Below are 14,795 nucleotides of genomic sequence, written 5' to 3'. Positions count from 1 at the left end.
GCTGCTAACTGCAAGGTCAGCAGTTTGAAACCACCAGCCACTCTGAGGGAGAAAGGCAGGGCTTTTTACTCCCATAAAGAGTTAGAGTCTTGTTCTACCCTGTCCTATCAGTCCAATATGAGTTGGCATTGATTTGTTGGCAGTGAGTTTTAATACACCACTGGATGTATATATTGGATTTTGTTTATCCATCTTTCTATTATGAGCACGGGGGCTGGTTCCACTTTTAGCTATTGTAAATAATACTACAATGAATGTTGGTTTGCATGCATCTGTGAGTTATTGCTGTGAATTCTTTTGGGCATATACACAGAGATGCATAGGCTGGATCATATGTAAATTTTACGTTTAACTTTTTTTAGATACTGTCGAACTGTTTTCCCATAGTGGCTGCATCACTTTACGTTCCTACCAATAATGTGTGAGTGTCCCAATTTCCCTACCTCCTATCCAACACCTATCTTCCATAAAAGACATAGGCAGGCCAGTGGTAAGTGATAGCTCACTTCGGTTTTGATCTGCATCTCTCTAATGACTAGTAACAGTGAGCATCTCTTCACGTGCATGCTGTCCATTTTCGTCTTTTCTTTGGAGAAATGTCTATTCAAGTCCTTTGCTTATTATAAAATTGTGTTGGTGAGCTTTAAGAGTTCTGTATATATTCTGGATACTAAATCCTTATCTATAAAGGTTCCCCTAATATTTCTCCAATTGTGTAGGTTGTCTTATACACAGAAGTTTTAATTTTTGATGCTGTTCATTAATTTTTGGTCTTGTTGCTTGTGCTTTTGGTGTCCTATCTAAAAATTCATCACCTAAAACAAGGTCCAAAAGCTTCATGTTTTCTTCCAATAGTTTTACAAATATTTTATATTTAGGTCATTTATCCAGGTTGAGTTAATTTTTGTATATGTGGTGTTAAGTATGGATCCAAGTTCCATTTTTCACATGCAGAAATCCAAATGTCTTAGCAACACTTATTGACTAGATCATTCTTTTTCCCTTGAACAAATGTGGCACCCTTTTAAAGTAGTAAGTTGCTCATAGAAGGGTACTTCAGTGGAGACCCAATGTCCATCTGCTACCTTATTACTAAATCTGTAAATATATACAAATAGATCTATTTCCCCATCATCATATATAAATATATTTACATTGATGCTCACCTTCCCAACATTATCGCTGAAGACAAAGTGGGTACATAATCAAATGTGGTGTGGTGAAGAAAGCTGATGGTGCCTGTCTATCAAAATATATAGTGTCTGGGGTCTTAAAGACTTGGATATACACAAGCGGCCATCTAGCTCAGAAGAAATGAAGCCCACATCAAAGAAGCACACTAGCCTGTGTGATCACAAGGTGTCAAAGTGATCAGATATCAGGTATCAAAGAACAAAATATCATAACATTGTGAATGAGGGGGAGTGGGGAGTAGGGACCCAAAGCACAACTATAGGCAACTGGACATCCCCTTACAGAAGGGTCACGTGGAGGAGAGGAGCCAGTCAGGGTACAGTGTAGCACTGATGAAACACACAGCTTTCCTTTAGTTCTTAAATGCTTCCTCCCCCCACTATCATGATCCCATTTCTACCTTACAAATACAGCTAGACCAGAGGATGTACACTGGTACAGATAGGACCTGGAAACACAGGGAATCCAGGACAGATGAACCCCTGGGGACCAGTGGGGAGAGTGCTGATACCGGGAGGGTGGAGAGAAGGTGGGGTAGAAAGGGGGAACCGATTACAAGGATCTACACAGAACCCCCTCCCTGAGGGACGGACAACAGAAAAGTGGGTGAAAGGAGATGTCAAACACTGTAAGACATGACAAAATAATAATAATTTGTAAATTATTGAGGGAGGGGAAAAACGAGGAGCTGATATCAAGGGCTCAAGGGGAAAGCAAATGTTTTGAGAATGATGATAGCAACAAATGTAAAATGTGCTTGACACAATGGATATATGCATGGATTGTGATAATAGTTGTACAAGCCCCCAATAAAATGTTGTTTTTTTTTAATGTTTTTTTTTTTTTTAAAGAAGAAAGGTTAGTGGTTTGAACCTACCTAGGGCCTTTCTACTCCTGTAAACTGTTAGTCTCAGAAATCCACAGGGGGTCCCTATGATTCAATATTGACTCAATGTCAGGGAGGTGTGTGGCTGTGCAGAACTGCTGGTGCGCAGCTTCTGTCAAGATCACCGCAAAGGCAGCCCACTGGAGCAGATCTATTCTGTAGTGCATGCGGTCACCCCGAGTTTGGGGGCTGATTTGATGGCAGGTAATAACAGCAGCATGCTTTGGAACATGCTTCCTAATAAAAAATAAACTGCAAAAGAAATGTCAAAACACAGTGTAAACATAACAGCACCCTTGATAATGTTAAAATGTCACTTTGAAACCTGTTGTATTGACAGATATTAAGAAGCCTGAGAGACAGAGTGGATTATGAGTTAGGCTGCTAACGGAAAAGTCAGAAGTTCAAGTCCACCAGCCCTGCCATAGGAGAAAAAGGAGGCTTGCTGTTTCTGTAGAGATTTGTAGCTCTGAAACTCTCTGGGGGAGCGCTACTCTTGCCTATTGGGCCACTAAGAGGCATAATTGACTCAATGTCCAGGAGGTGGATTCTTTGCATTGGCATTTATAACACCATGGCCTTTAAAGTGCGGGTTTCTTCCTTTTTTTTCTTTGTGATTTTTCTGATTTTGCAAGTGTTCAACGTTGAGCAGATCATTACTTTTTGTAGCATTTCAAAGGTCATTAGTGACTTTTGGAACCAATTAGGAAACTCACATGTAATCTGATTCCAGTTTCATAATAAAACGACACTAGGAGTTCTCTTAGGTACCTCTGAGTGGTTTTTGGTTCGTCTATGAAACACCCTGCTCACAGCACCCATAAGGTTCCTGGGTGGTCTGTCGGTTTCTATGTATCTTTTTCCTCTTTCCAGGATTGCCTGTTCCCCATCCTTTGTAAGGTGAGTTTACATGGGCATCATCTTTGTTTTGTAAGATTAAATGTCATGAAATCAGCTGAGCTATAACTATACAAAGAAAGCATTATTCTTGGAATAAAGTGAAGTTAAAATCTTTGGCAAGATTCAATAAATGTGGGTCTCTAAAAATTAATCTGTATAATTAGGTGTGAGCAAGAAAATGGACAGACTTGGAAAAACAATTACAAAAATGAAAAGGCTTCTCTCCAGATTGTTCCCTAACTGTCTGGCTTCCCTTCAAAGGAAACGGAAGTGGGTGGAGTCACTAGAATGGATTCACTGCAAGCCTGCAGCGTCAGAAAGATTGATGGCATTCCAATCACCTGTGCATCTCGAAGAAAAGACCTCGGCTCCTTATCCAAGGAATGTACACATTCAGGTTTTATAATAATTCAGTGTCCTTTTATATTATGCACCTTACCTAACTTTCTTGAATAATGGCATGAACCCACAAGCCATCTCCTCTATTTGCGGAGTTCGAAAGACTGGGAGGAAATGTTGTTCTTAGGTGTCGTTGAGTCGGTTCTGATCATAGTCACCCCGAGTGCAAGAGAATGAAACTCTGCCTGGGGCTGCGCCATCCTCACCATTGTGCTCGAGCCCATTGTGGCGGCCCAGCTATCAGTCCATCTCCTCAGGGGTCTTCCTCTTTTCTCTGCTCCAGCACGATGATGATCATGGGAGAAAGACAAGGAGGCTTCTACTCCTGCCACGAATTACAGTCTTGGAAACCCACAGAGGCAGTTCTACTCTGTCCGATGTGGTCGCTATGAGTCGGCATTGACTCAGTGGCAGTGAGTTTGTTTTGAGGTTTTTTGAAGCAATGGTGATTTCCTCCCTTGTTCATAAGAGGATGTGGAACAAAGGAGGAAATATAAATAATTATTTTTTAAAATTCAGAGCCTGAATCCTGGGTGTTGTATAGTTATTTTTATTTTATATATTTTTGCACATTTCATGTTTTATATAATAAAAACATATCATTTAAAAAGTTATCTAAGACACTTTGTGAATATGAGTAAAAGCAGTCAGACTATGGGGTCACTCTTCAGTATTTACCTCAAGAACCTTTCTTTTATTCTGACAGTTGCAATGTTTGAACTAGCTTTGAAATGAATGTGCTGCCCTGGTGTAACTGCGTTAATATCCCAGCAGGTTTTGCGTTTGTTGGTTTGCTGCTTGGCCATAAGGAAATGGCTGCTTGGTGTTCCTTTCTGTTGTCTATATGATGTGTTTTGGGTCCTAGAGAATTTTATGTCTGCTTATAAATATGGCAAAAATTTCCTGCTTGTTGTACAACAAACGGATGTTTGTTGGGAGATATTTGTAATGCCAGGTTTCTGCACCGTCTGTAAATCCACCCTTTCCTTTTGGCCTGAAGATAGTGTGTTTCAACACTTAAGTAATTTCCCATAAAATATCAGAAATAAATAAGAGGAGAAAGAAGTACACTCTCATGAAATGTATTGAGTATCATTATGTCCGTGTACTGCAAAAACTGAGTTTGGTAGAGAAAAGAGCAAAAGTCTTACAAGATGCTTGTGCCAAGGGAAATAGAAAATGTCACATTTTAGTATAGACAGAAAATTGGGAATGAGGTGTTCAAAAGCTTTAACAACCAATGGGCACAACTTTTAAGAATCTAGTTGCTTCCAATAAAAATACCAGGCTGTGCCAGAATAAAGGTTGGATGTAGCTTTTCCCCAGTGGCCTTACCCTCAACTGGTTTGTCCTAGTCAGTCCCCTTTGGCCATCACCATGCAGTCTAACAGTCTAACATTCGCTGAAAGCGAACTTTGGTGTCCCAATTTCAGTTCACACACGTCTTTGAGTCCTTCTCATGTATCAAGCTGTACACTGACTTCTGGAATCTATGGCTAGAACAGAGGTCAGCAGACTTTTCAGGCGGAAGAGACAATCTTGTCCCTCACACCAATTGAAAAGCCATAAATAGATATTTACAAACAAAATGAACTCACTATTTTCTGAATAATATCCTTTACATTTTTTAAACTTTACTTCAGAGCCACATGTATGTGCCCAAAGAGCCGCATATAGCTCTGGAGCCAAAGTTTGCCAATCCCTAGCCCACAAAGAACTCACACACACACAAATCCTGCCAAGTCCAGGCAAACTGTCATAGGTAATAAAGGATAAAGGACCGCCAGAGAGTGTCTTACTTATCAAGTACTGCTAATAACAGAAACCCCACAAGTAAATGACCAACCGGAATTTATTTTCCCACGATCTAGGTGGCTAGAAGTACAAATTTCCGGGCACTGGTTCTGGGAGAAGGATCCCCTCTGGTGGCTTGGTTCGACTGAGAAGGTCTTGATTCTTTAGCTTCTATTCTTTGGCTCCTACGTGCTCTTCCTGTGGCGGAGTATGTTTTCCTCAGCCCCGCTTGCTTCATTGGCTCCATTTACATCTCTGAAGAAATGAACTCAGGCCACACTCAAATTAATATGACCTCATTAACAAAGAAAACCTATTCCTCGGTGAGATCATTACCACAGGTGCAGGGTTAGAAGTTTCCACACAGACTTTCGGAGGAGTGCGGCTTAGGGATGGCTAGTGAGGCAGTGGCATCTCAACTGTGCCTCAAAGGGCAGTGTGCACTTGGACCTGGTGAAGAGCCAGTTTTACTTGGCATTAGGGCTTCCTCGTGAGAGGGAGAGAGGAACTTGGAAGGTGAGGTTCTCAATTCTCACTTTCATGCAAACCATTTGACTGATGGTGCCCCTACTGGGCGGGAGACAACTGCTCCGGGTGTGGTGGGGGCGGGGTGGGGGGTGTCTGATGCTGTAACTCATTAAGGGAGGAGAAAGCCTCGTCTCCCAGAGCTTGGTTTGAACTGCTGAGCTTTCAGATTGCGTTTCAATGAGTAGCACTTATTGGGAAGGTACTGTACAATAAGAGGGAGGTTGGTTCGGAGCATTCTGAGGCCAGCTACACTTCTGGTCTGTTGATGGGAACCACTAATGCTCTGGTTTTGTATAAGGTTACACTTGGGTTTCTGTGACTTATGTTGTGTCCAAAGAACTCACCCTAATGGGTCTCCTTTTCCCCCATTCCGACCTCACTGCTCTCTGGAAGACAGTTTTATGATCTCTACCTTTGCAGGCCTCCTCATACTCACATAAGAAGTGAATTCATTTATCTGTCTGCATTTTAGTTGCATTGCTTTGTCTTTGCAGGTAGCTCCTAATTCGTAGCTGGACGATGAAGCATGCCCATGAGCAGTGGAAAGACACGTTCAGAACCACAAGCTGGATGGTCAGTGCGCAATGGGCCCGGTAAGCAGCTGGCATGGCTGGCTGGTTCCCATGTTAGTATGGGTGCCTGGTGTCTCAGGGCACCATGGGTTCCCAAAAGTCTGGTCGAGCTCAGACTGGACTCAGCTTGGAAGTAGTGTTGGTGGCAGCTATGGCACATGAGGGAAAGGGATTATATGTCTCTTGCCAGCAGGGCTAGGATTCAAAGTGGGAGGTCAGTTTGTCCATCTGACCTCAAATCCTCCCCCCTTGAAAAAATAGAAACCCTAGAGGGCTGAATAGCAGAGCGGGAACTCGCTGCACACAGGCAATAAGCATTTTCAGTAAATAATTTCAAAATAAAAACCCAACGTGGCTATTACATTCATGTAAGTCAGATGAGTTATTAGAATTCTCTGGTTTGGTACGGTGGTTAAAGCACATGACTGTTAACCAAAAGCTCATAATGCAAATTTCCGAATCACTGTGCATGAGAAAGCGGTGGCTGTCTGCTTCCATAAAGATTTACGGAGTTGAAAATCCTAAGGGGCAATGTGATGCTACTCTGTTATGCCTGCTTGTTATGAGTCAGAATCGACAGGACAGCAGTGGATTTGGCATTTTTCATGTTTGTTTGCTTCTGAAAATGATGGCAACGCTGCAAAGCCAATATCCACAGACTTAGAACTAGAAATTAAATTTACAAATCGTATTTCACACAAAGAATACTATTTTCCACATGAAGATTCAGATCCTAGTGTTTCTGCTTCTTTGAACCATACAATAGTTTGTGGGAGAACAATCTCAACAAAAGTTTAGAGCTTCGAGATAAAGAAAGTTCTATCGCTGACCAAAAGCACTTTTGGTCGTGATGATGATGCAGATATTCTCTACTAGTACTTACTATACAGTAGGTATGAGTGCTTTCCCATGAGCGCTTGTAATGCACCTAGTATGATGAGCAAATGAATATTTAATTTTAAGGGGATTAAATATAAATTTAAATGGCTGACTGCTGTCCTGATGGAGAGCAAAGGTCTACACACTCTAGTTTACGGAGCCCCCTTGAAAGACATGAGTATGTTTCTTTTGATGAGCCATACTCGAGAAGAACAGGTTAGCTGTTTTCAAAAACCCAAGACCAAATTCCCTGTTCTCTACTTACAGCGACCCTGTGGGACAGGGTTTATCTGCCCGTGTGTTTCTGAGGCTATAACTCTTCACGAGAGTATAAGCCTCGTCTTTCTCCCTGAGAGCGGCTGGTGGTTTTGCTTTGTTGGTCTTTCCGCTAGCAGCCCAACTTGTAACCACAATACCACCAGGGCTCCCATACCATTGAGGACATAAACACAGCATGATTTCATGAAGCAGAACGAGATCTAATGAACAAGTAAATCCACAGGGATCCGTGTTTGTTGGGCTTTATATGAAAAACTTTTGAGCAGTTTGTCCAAGTATGCAATAGGTGGTTCGATTAGATGCCCTTCAAGGTCCTCTTCCTGTGCCACAAATCTGCGTCTCTATGATCTAACTGTTGAGAAGGGTGTACTCAAGAGAGAATTCGTTTCCAGCTAGATAGTGAGGCAACACTAAGGTCACTTAGGACAACCAGGCTTGGTGGCCTTGTCTATTTTTCTATTAAATTCTGTGTGAAATATACTCTGTCAGTCTCTGAGATTAATAGTTCTATTTTCTACTCACTGTATTTGAGAAAATTCCATTACTAAAGTAATTTGTGAGGGAACAAAAGAAAACTAACTTTTCAAGACCTTTTCCTTGAGGCTATCAACATATACGTTCCATAAGTCCTTCACGTCCTTGCCTTGATAGGTTGCTAAGATTTTGCCCCTAAAACATTGGCAGGTCAACGCTGAGAATGATGCAAGGCTTAGGTTAGATAACAATCCATGTTGCTTATTTCAAGGAAGAACAGAGTATGTATGACTAGATGGAAGCGGTTGCCATAATCCGTTTTTGAGTTTACATTTTTGCAGTCACATCTTTTGTGTGATGCTCACCCTAGGAAAAATGATAAAGTTAAAGTAATTACGCCTGTCACTGAATGATTCCAAAACATAGGCAAATCAAATGATGCATTGACAAATATCGACTGTGCACACACCGTGCTCCAGGAAATATGTCGATATTGTGGCTACAGGGGGAGATAAGGCATGGTGCTGACCCTCATGGAACTTACAGTCAAATGGAAGGACTAGACAAATTATAAATGAGAGCTGGGGAATTGATGTGATGATGGGAGGAGACTACTCTCAGGAGGCGTGTGGGAGCAAATATAAGGGCACAGAACTGAGCCCGTGTATGGGGAGCTAGAAGAGGTGGGGAGCAGGATAATTGATGTAACATTTTTTTTCTTTACCAATTTAGATGTGATTTTTCTCATGTGATCTGTCAGTGTGCTATGCTTGCCCTGCACTGATTTGCCCTTAGAGCATTTGACTCGCCGCTTGATTCAGCCGGCAAGAGATTTGAGCACAGGATGCTTGAGCAGGTAGTTTTTTGTTTTTGTTTTCTTCTTCCTCTGCTTCTCCTCTACGGATGATATAACCACCCTGTCCCCAGTTCCCATCATATTGGTCTACTAGGACTTCACTAACACATTTTTTTCTTGGTCCTTCCTGCCTTAGAGATGCGAGTGGCTTCCTCATTTTGCTAACCAATGTATTTTCCACCTGCCTCCCACCCCACCCCTCGGGTTGTTAATAACCAATCCTGATGCCCCATTCTTCCCATAGTCCAGCTTCTCTGATGATTTGCTCTGTAAGTATGGTGAGAGAATACAACCCTGATGCCCACTTTTCCTGATTTTAAACTATATGATATTCCCTTATTCTGCTTTGCCCAGCTGCCTTATATTTTTTTTTAATTGTGGCAAAAATATATGCAACATGCACTCTCCAATTCAACAACTTCTACATACATAATTCAGTGCCATGGATTATACTCATGTTGTACAATTATTGATATCCTTTTTCAAATTATTCCACCACCTTAACAGAAATTCCATGCCTCCTAAGCAAAAATTCTTCCTTCTTCACTCATGGTAATCAGTGGTTACATTTGGTTTCTTTTTTTTAAGTAGTAGTTTCTTGATATGATATTCACATATCATGCACTTCCATAGTTAAACTGATTTTAAAAAAATATATAGGGCATTAAGAATTTTATAAAGGTCATTTTATTGGACGCTCTTACAACTCTTATAACAATCGATATGTCAATTGTATCAATCATATTTGTACATATGCTACCATCATTATTCACTAAACATTTACTTTCTATTGTGCCCTTGGGATCAGCTCCTCTTTTTGCCCTCCCTCCCCACCTCATGACCCCTTCATAAATTTTAAGTTGTTATTTTTTTCATATCTTACACCACCTGCTGTCTTCCTTCCCCCACAGTTTCTGTTGTTTGTCCCCCTAGAGGGTGTGTGCATGTGTGGTTATGTGTCGATCATTGTGATTATAAACCGCTTTTTAAAAGAATTTATTCTAATACACATCTTTCCTGATTTTCAACCATGCAGTATTCCCTTGTTCTGTTCAAGTGATTTTGTCTTGGTCTATGTGGAGGTTCTGCATGAGCGTAATTAAATATTCTGGAATTCCCATTCTTTGGAATTTTATCCATAGTTTGTTAATATCCATACAGTCCAATGTTTTGGGTAGTCATAAAGCACAAGTAAACATCCAAAAAAAGAGTTGTATATATACATCATCACAATCAGTTCTAATGCTCCCTCCCCCTCCTGCATTCATGTTTGATCCTTAATTCCTTTCACCCGCTCCCATCCCGGATACATCATTGCATCAGTTATTGTCTCTATGCATTCATTCACTCCTATGCTTAATAACCTGGGAAACCTAATGAAACAATAAAAATGAAAATAATAACAATATTTTACAGATAAAAATTTTTAAAAATAGAGGGTAAGAAAGAAAAGTCAACCAACTTTTTTTAAAAAGCCAGAGAAGAAATTTCTTTCATGGAACAAGTGGGAAATATTTGAGCCTAGAGCAAATGCAGGCTGGGTCAAGACAGAGGTCAACTGACCAAGTATCATATTAAACCGTGTTTGATCCAGCATATTCAAGTTTACAATAATTTCCGTCTGATGGTCAAACTGTTTGAGTCCCTTGACTGTGGCGTGAGGGGATCTGCCAGAGGCTTCAGCCTCCCTCAACTGCCTCTTCCCCAGGAGCATAATAAAGTGTCCTGAAATTCTCATTCTTCTCAAGATTATCCCAAGCTTTTTATGGTCCACACAGTCTATGGTCCACACAGTCTTTGCATAGTCAGTGAAACAAAAGTAAACATCGGTCTGGCATTCTCTGATTTGAGCCAAGATTTGTGTAACATCAGTAGTGACATCCCTTGTTTCACATCCTCTCCTGAATCCGGCCTGCATGTCTGGCAGCTCCCTGTCCATGGACTGCTGCAACTGTTGTTGGATGGTCTCCAGCAACATTTCACTTGTGTGCGATATGAAAGGTACCGTTCTATATTTTGAGCATTCTGTTGGGTCCTCTTTCTTTGGAATGGGCACAAATATGAATCTTTGTCAATCAGATGTAGTATGAAACAAGAAAGATCAAAATTATCTAGGTAATTCAAGAAGCTAGGGGAGTGAATAATTGCATATCCCATGGGAAGAATTAGAAGGTATGAATAATGAAGTTAAATGCTAAAATAATGAAATAGAAAAGAGCATGGTCAGATAGCACATTTGTGTCAGGAGGAACTGTACTTCGTAAGATTTTCAAGGGCTAATTTTTGGGGAAGATGTTGATAACTAGACCTTTCTTTCCAGGCGCTTCTCATGGAGTAGAACCCTCAACGTTTGGATGGTCAACCTGCCGCTGAAAATCACGTTTGTACCACCCAGCAACTCCCCAGAACATAAAATCTCCCCTTGCCCGACAACCACACATACTGCAAAGAAAAAGAGGTGATGTCAGGGTAACTTGTTCTTTACAAACAACTAAACTTTAGCCACAACAGGAACAGAAATGCATACACCATATTTTAATACCAATCCAGTGAACTAAACATTTTTTAAAGCATATAAAGCTATGAGGTAAATGTGAAAACTAACTAGGTATTTGCTGTTAGCAATGTATTTTTAAAAATTTAGATTTTATGGGATTTATATTCGCAAGAAGAGCATGGGGGGTGAGCAACTTCTGATGGGAATGTGGCAAGACTAAGGCTAGAATCAGCACACCAAATAATTCAGCCGTGCCACAATGCTTTTAAAAGAGCTGCAATCCTTTAGCGCGGCTCATCGACATCTTCAAGTACCTTCTATGTATCAGGGTGAAGTCTGGAATAGGTTATTTTAGACGAGCAGGCCTGGTGGGGTCGTGGTTATGCTTTGGGCTGCCATCTGCATCGTCAGTAGTTTGGGACCTGTAGCTCCGTGGGAGCTGCCCTCTTGGAAACAGACCCACAGGGGCTCATTGTGAGTCAGCATTGACTCCACAGCAGCAGCGAGTCTGTTTTGTTTCATTTTTTAAATAATCTGAGATGAGTATCATTCGAAACCACAAGCTGCTTCACAGTAGAAACAAGAGGCTTCTGTAAATTTAGTTACAGCCTTCTGAAGCTTCGTGAACCCCAGCCATGGCCGTATCCTGAGCCTATAGTCCTGGCTGCCTACCAGCTAGTGCTGATCAGCCACAGCCAGAGCGCCTGGAACCTGACGAACCACTTCGGTGGCTGGTACGATAGCGACCTGAGCCCAGCAGGGCATGAGGAAGCGAAGCGCTGTGGGCAGGCGCTGCGCGTTGTTGACTATGAGTTGGTATCTGCTTCATCTCAGGGCACGAAGAGAAGCCATGCAGGCCCTCTGTGAGGTGCTGGATGCCATCGCCCAGATGTGGCTGAGGGTAGTGCAGCCCAGGCCAAGATTTGGAGCCACTTTCAGTGCCCATGGAAGACCACCGCTTCTACAGCAACAGCAGCCAAGATCGGAGATATGCAGACCTCACTAAAGAAGAGGTGACCTCTCGTGAGAGGGTGAAGGCCATTATCAGAGCCCTGTCCTTCCGGAACGAAGAAATCATTCCTCAGATCAAGGAAGGGAAACAGGTCCTGGTTGCAGCCCATGGCAACAGCCTCCGGGGCACTGGCAAACATCTGGAGGGGCTCTCTAAAGAGGCCATCATGGAGCCGAACCTGCTTTTCGTCTATGAATTGGACACGAACTTGAAGCCTATCAAGGCCCTATAGTTTCCTGTGGATAAGGAGACCGTATGCAAGCCACAGAAGCCGGGGCCGTTCCGGGCAAGGGCAAGAAGTGAAAGCAAACCAGCCGACTGCTGTCCCAGGGACGCCCACTCTCCCTGCCACCCCACTCCTCGGCGCCGCTTCCCTGCACACGTCACACTGACCACACTTCATGTAGCGGCGGATGGGGGACCAGTGGCTCCTCTTTCAGCCGTCTTGTCCCTCGCACCCTCTCCCTTCGTATACTCTAGTCCGAATGGCACCTCCGGGGCATGCCGGCTCCTCAGTTGAGGGCCAGGGGAAGACTTGCCACTCTTCAAAGGGGGAAAGAGACCCGGGTTGTTTCCTTGGGACTGACTTGAGTTCCGGGGGAGGAAGGAACCATGTTGAAGACTACGGATGGGGGAAGCAAGACGATTCCAGGCCCGGAACTGCTCAGCAGTCAGGTTGGTCGAGGCATTTTCCAGTGGAAAAGGAGCCCATGGGCTGATGTTTAAATCGATTTCCTCCCTGGCCTCTGAAGTTTGGGATCAACTTCGAATGTTTAAGTGTTGGGATTTTTTCAAAAAAGATATATACATACAACAACCAAAAAAAAACAAAACCCCAAAAAACAACCCCCCTTGTAGGGTTTCTGGTGGCAGTTGAAATGCTAGAACCCTCATGGGACCATTGGAAAGTAAGCCATCCCTCTTGCCCAATGGGGTAGGCTTCCTGGTTCCTAAGGGGGAGGAATCCATCTGAATGTGTGTTGTAGAACCCTTCCCCGACCTCTCTGTGGTGGCAGTGAAATGCCTATTGATCATGACAACATGTCTTTACACTGAGATTCTGAGTCCTGTCCCTTTGCTCGGCCCGGCTACTTGGGCCAAGTGCTCCGTTGGAGTAAACCTGGACTGAATCCTTTTTCCAGATCAGTGTAATAAAGTACTGACGTGAAATTAAAAAAAACAAAACTGACTGCCTCGGCAACCCACAGGGGCTGTTCTCTCCCCTGTCCCTACAGGGTCCCTGTGAGTTGGAATCCACTCAATGGCAGTCCGACGAGTGTAGACTCTAGAAAGCAGAGTCACATTCACGCAAATCATTTCCATCAAGGAGCGGGACGCGAGTCATCAGCCGAGGTTGAAAAAAAGCGAGGAGTGGTGGCGGGACCTGTGGAGTCTATCTAAGACATTGCAAAGGATGGGGGCTATCTCCTCAGACCCCCCAAGCAGGACCCCCGGATTGCCTTGGGAGGCAGAGGGGCATCTGTAGAAGATGGCGTCCAGGTCTGGTGGGATGGGGTGCAGGGCGAAGACCTGGAGGTGTGTGTGTGTGGGGGGGGGATTGGGGATTGCAGGAAATTCAGGAAGAGAGTCTCACTCCGCCCAGCAAACCCCTCCTCTAGCGTGCAACCTCCTCCCCCATTCCACGTGGCTGCCCGCCCCCCTCTATGCGCCGTGAGATAGACTGCCGGTGTAAGTCCTTGGATTTACCCGGATGCGGTCTTTCCCGACAGGGCCTTGCTGCCTTAGGGGGCGTAGCTTAGTCTCAGTTTGTGGGGGCCTCCGCTGGGCGAGCAGTGTGGACTCCAGCTCTTGCCAACAGGAAAGGTGAGGCCTCTGAGGGGGTTGTGGGGGACTTCAGCCAGAGAGGGGGCTCACGAAAAGCCATCCTGTTGTCCATATTTGGGAGCTTTCAACGGGGTTCCCCGAGGTGCTGCCCTTTCAAGTCGGTGGCGTCTTGGCCTAAGGGAGCGGGCGGTGGCCATTTCACGACTGAACAGATGGCGCTTTCAAAAGGTTCGTTGGTGGGGGCGGGAGGAGTGTGGGGGGGAAACCTCAGTATCTTTTCATATCAGTTTCCCCCAAACGGTTTGGAGTCCCATGAAGGAGGATGGAGGGCAACACCGCCACCAGCACAGTAGTAGAGCGAAGGTTCATAGCGCCATCTTGAACCCCGGGAAGCTTTAGGGAGACTCCCTGGACGTGCTGTTTCGCACTTGGCACTTTGGTCTGAGGTTGTTGGCAATGGGCTCAACAGATCGGGGTGGTGGTGGAGGGGGCGGTCTGGGTTCTGCTAGTGGGCATGATGAGGGCTCAGACCCAAGGTGACCTTCCACCCAGAGAGGCCAACACGGAAGCTAGTTGCACGCCACCCGCCTTGCCTTCTCGCATGCTCCGGGCGTTGGGGAGCCAGGAGGGGAGGCCCTTTTGTGAGTCAATAGGATACTTTGAGAAGGACTGGGGAAAAGAAATGAAAAAGGGCCGTCACCCCCACCCCCACCTTTGCTCTCACTCCTCCTGCCACCCCC

The 14,795-nt window shown here is 44.0% G+C and overlaps 1 pseudogene; it reads left to right on the top strand.

Moving 5' to 3' along the window:
• The first annotated feature begins 6,285 nt into the window (after positions 1 to 6,285).
• Positions 6,286 to 12,573, top strand: LOC115869041 (annotated as a pseudogene).
• Positions 12,574 to 14,795: the final 2,222 nt, after the last annotated feature.

This window comes from Echinops telfairi, unplaced genomic scaffold, assembly GCF_000313985.2.
Source record: "Echinops telfairi isolate 266 unplaced genomic scaffold, ASM31398v2 ScPeMD7_20;HRSCAF=75, whole genome shotgun sequence".
Classification (NCBI taxonomy): domain Eukaryota; kingdom Metazoa; phylum Chordata; class Mammalia; order Afrosoricida; family Tenrecidae; genus Echinops; species Echinops telfairi.
The sequence above is the reverse complement of the archived record's forward strand: the minus strand, read 5'-3'. Positions and strand labels throughout refer to the sequence as shown.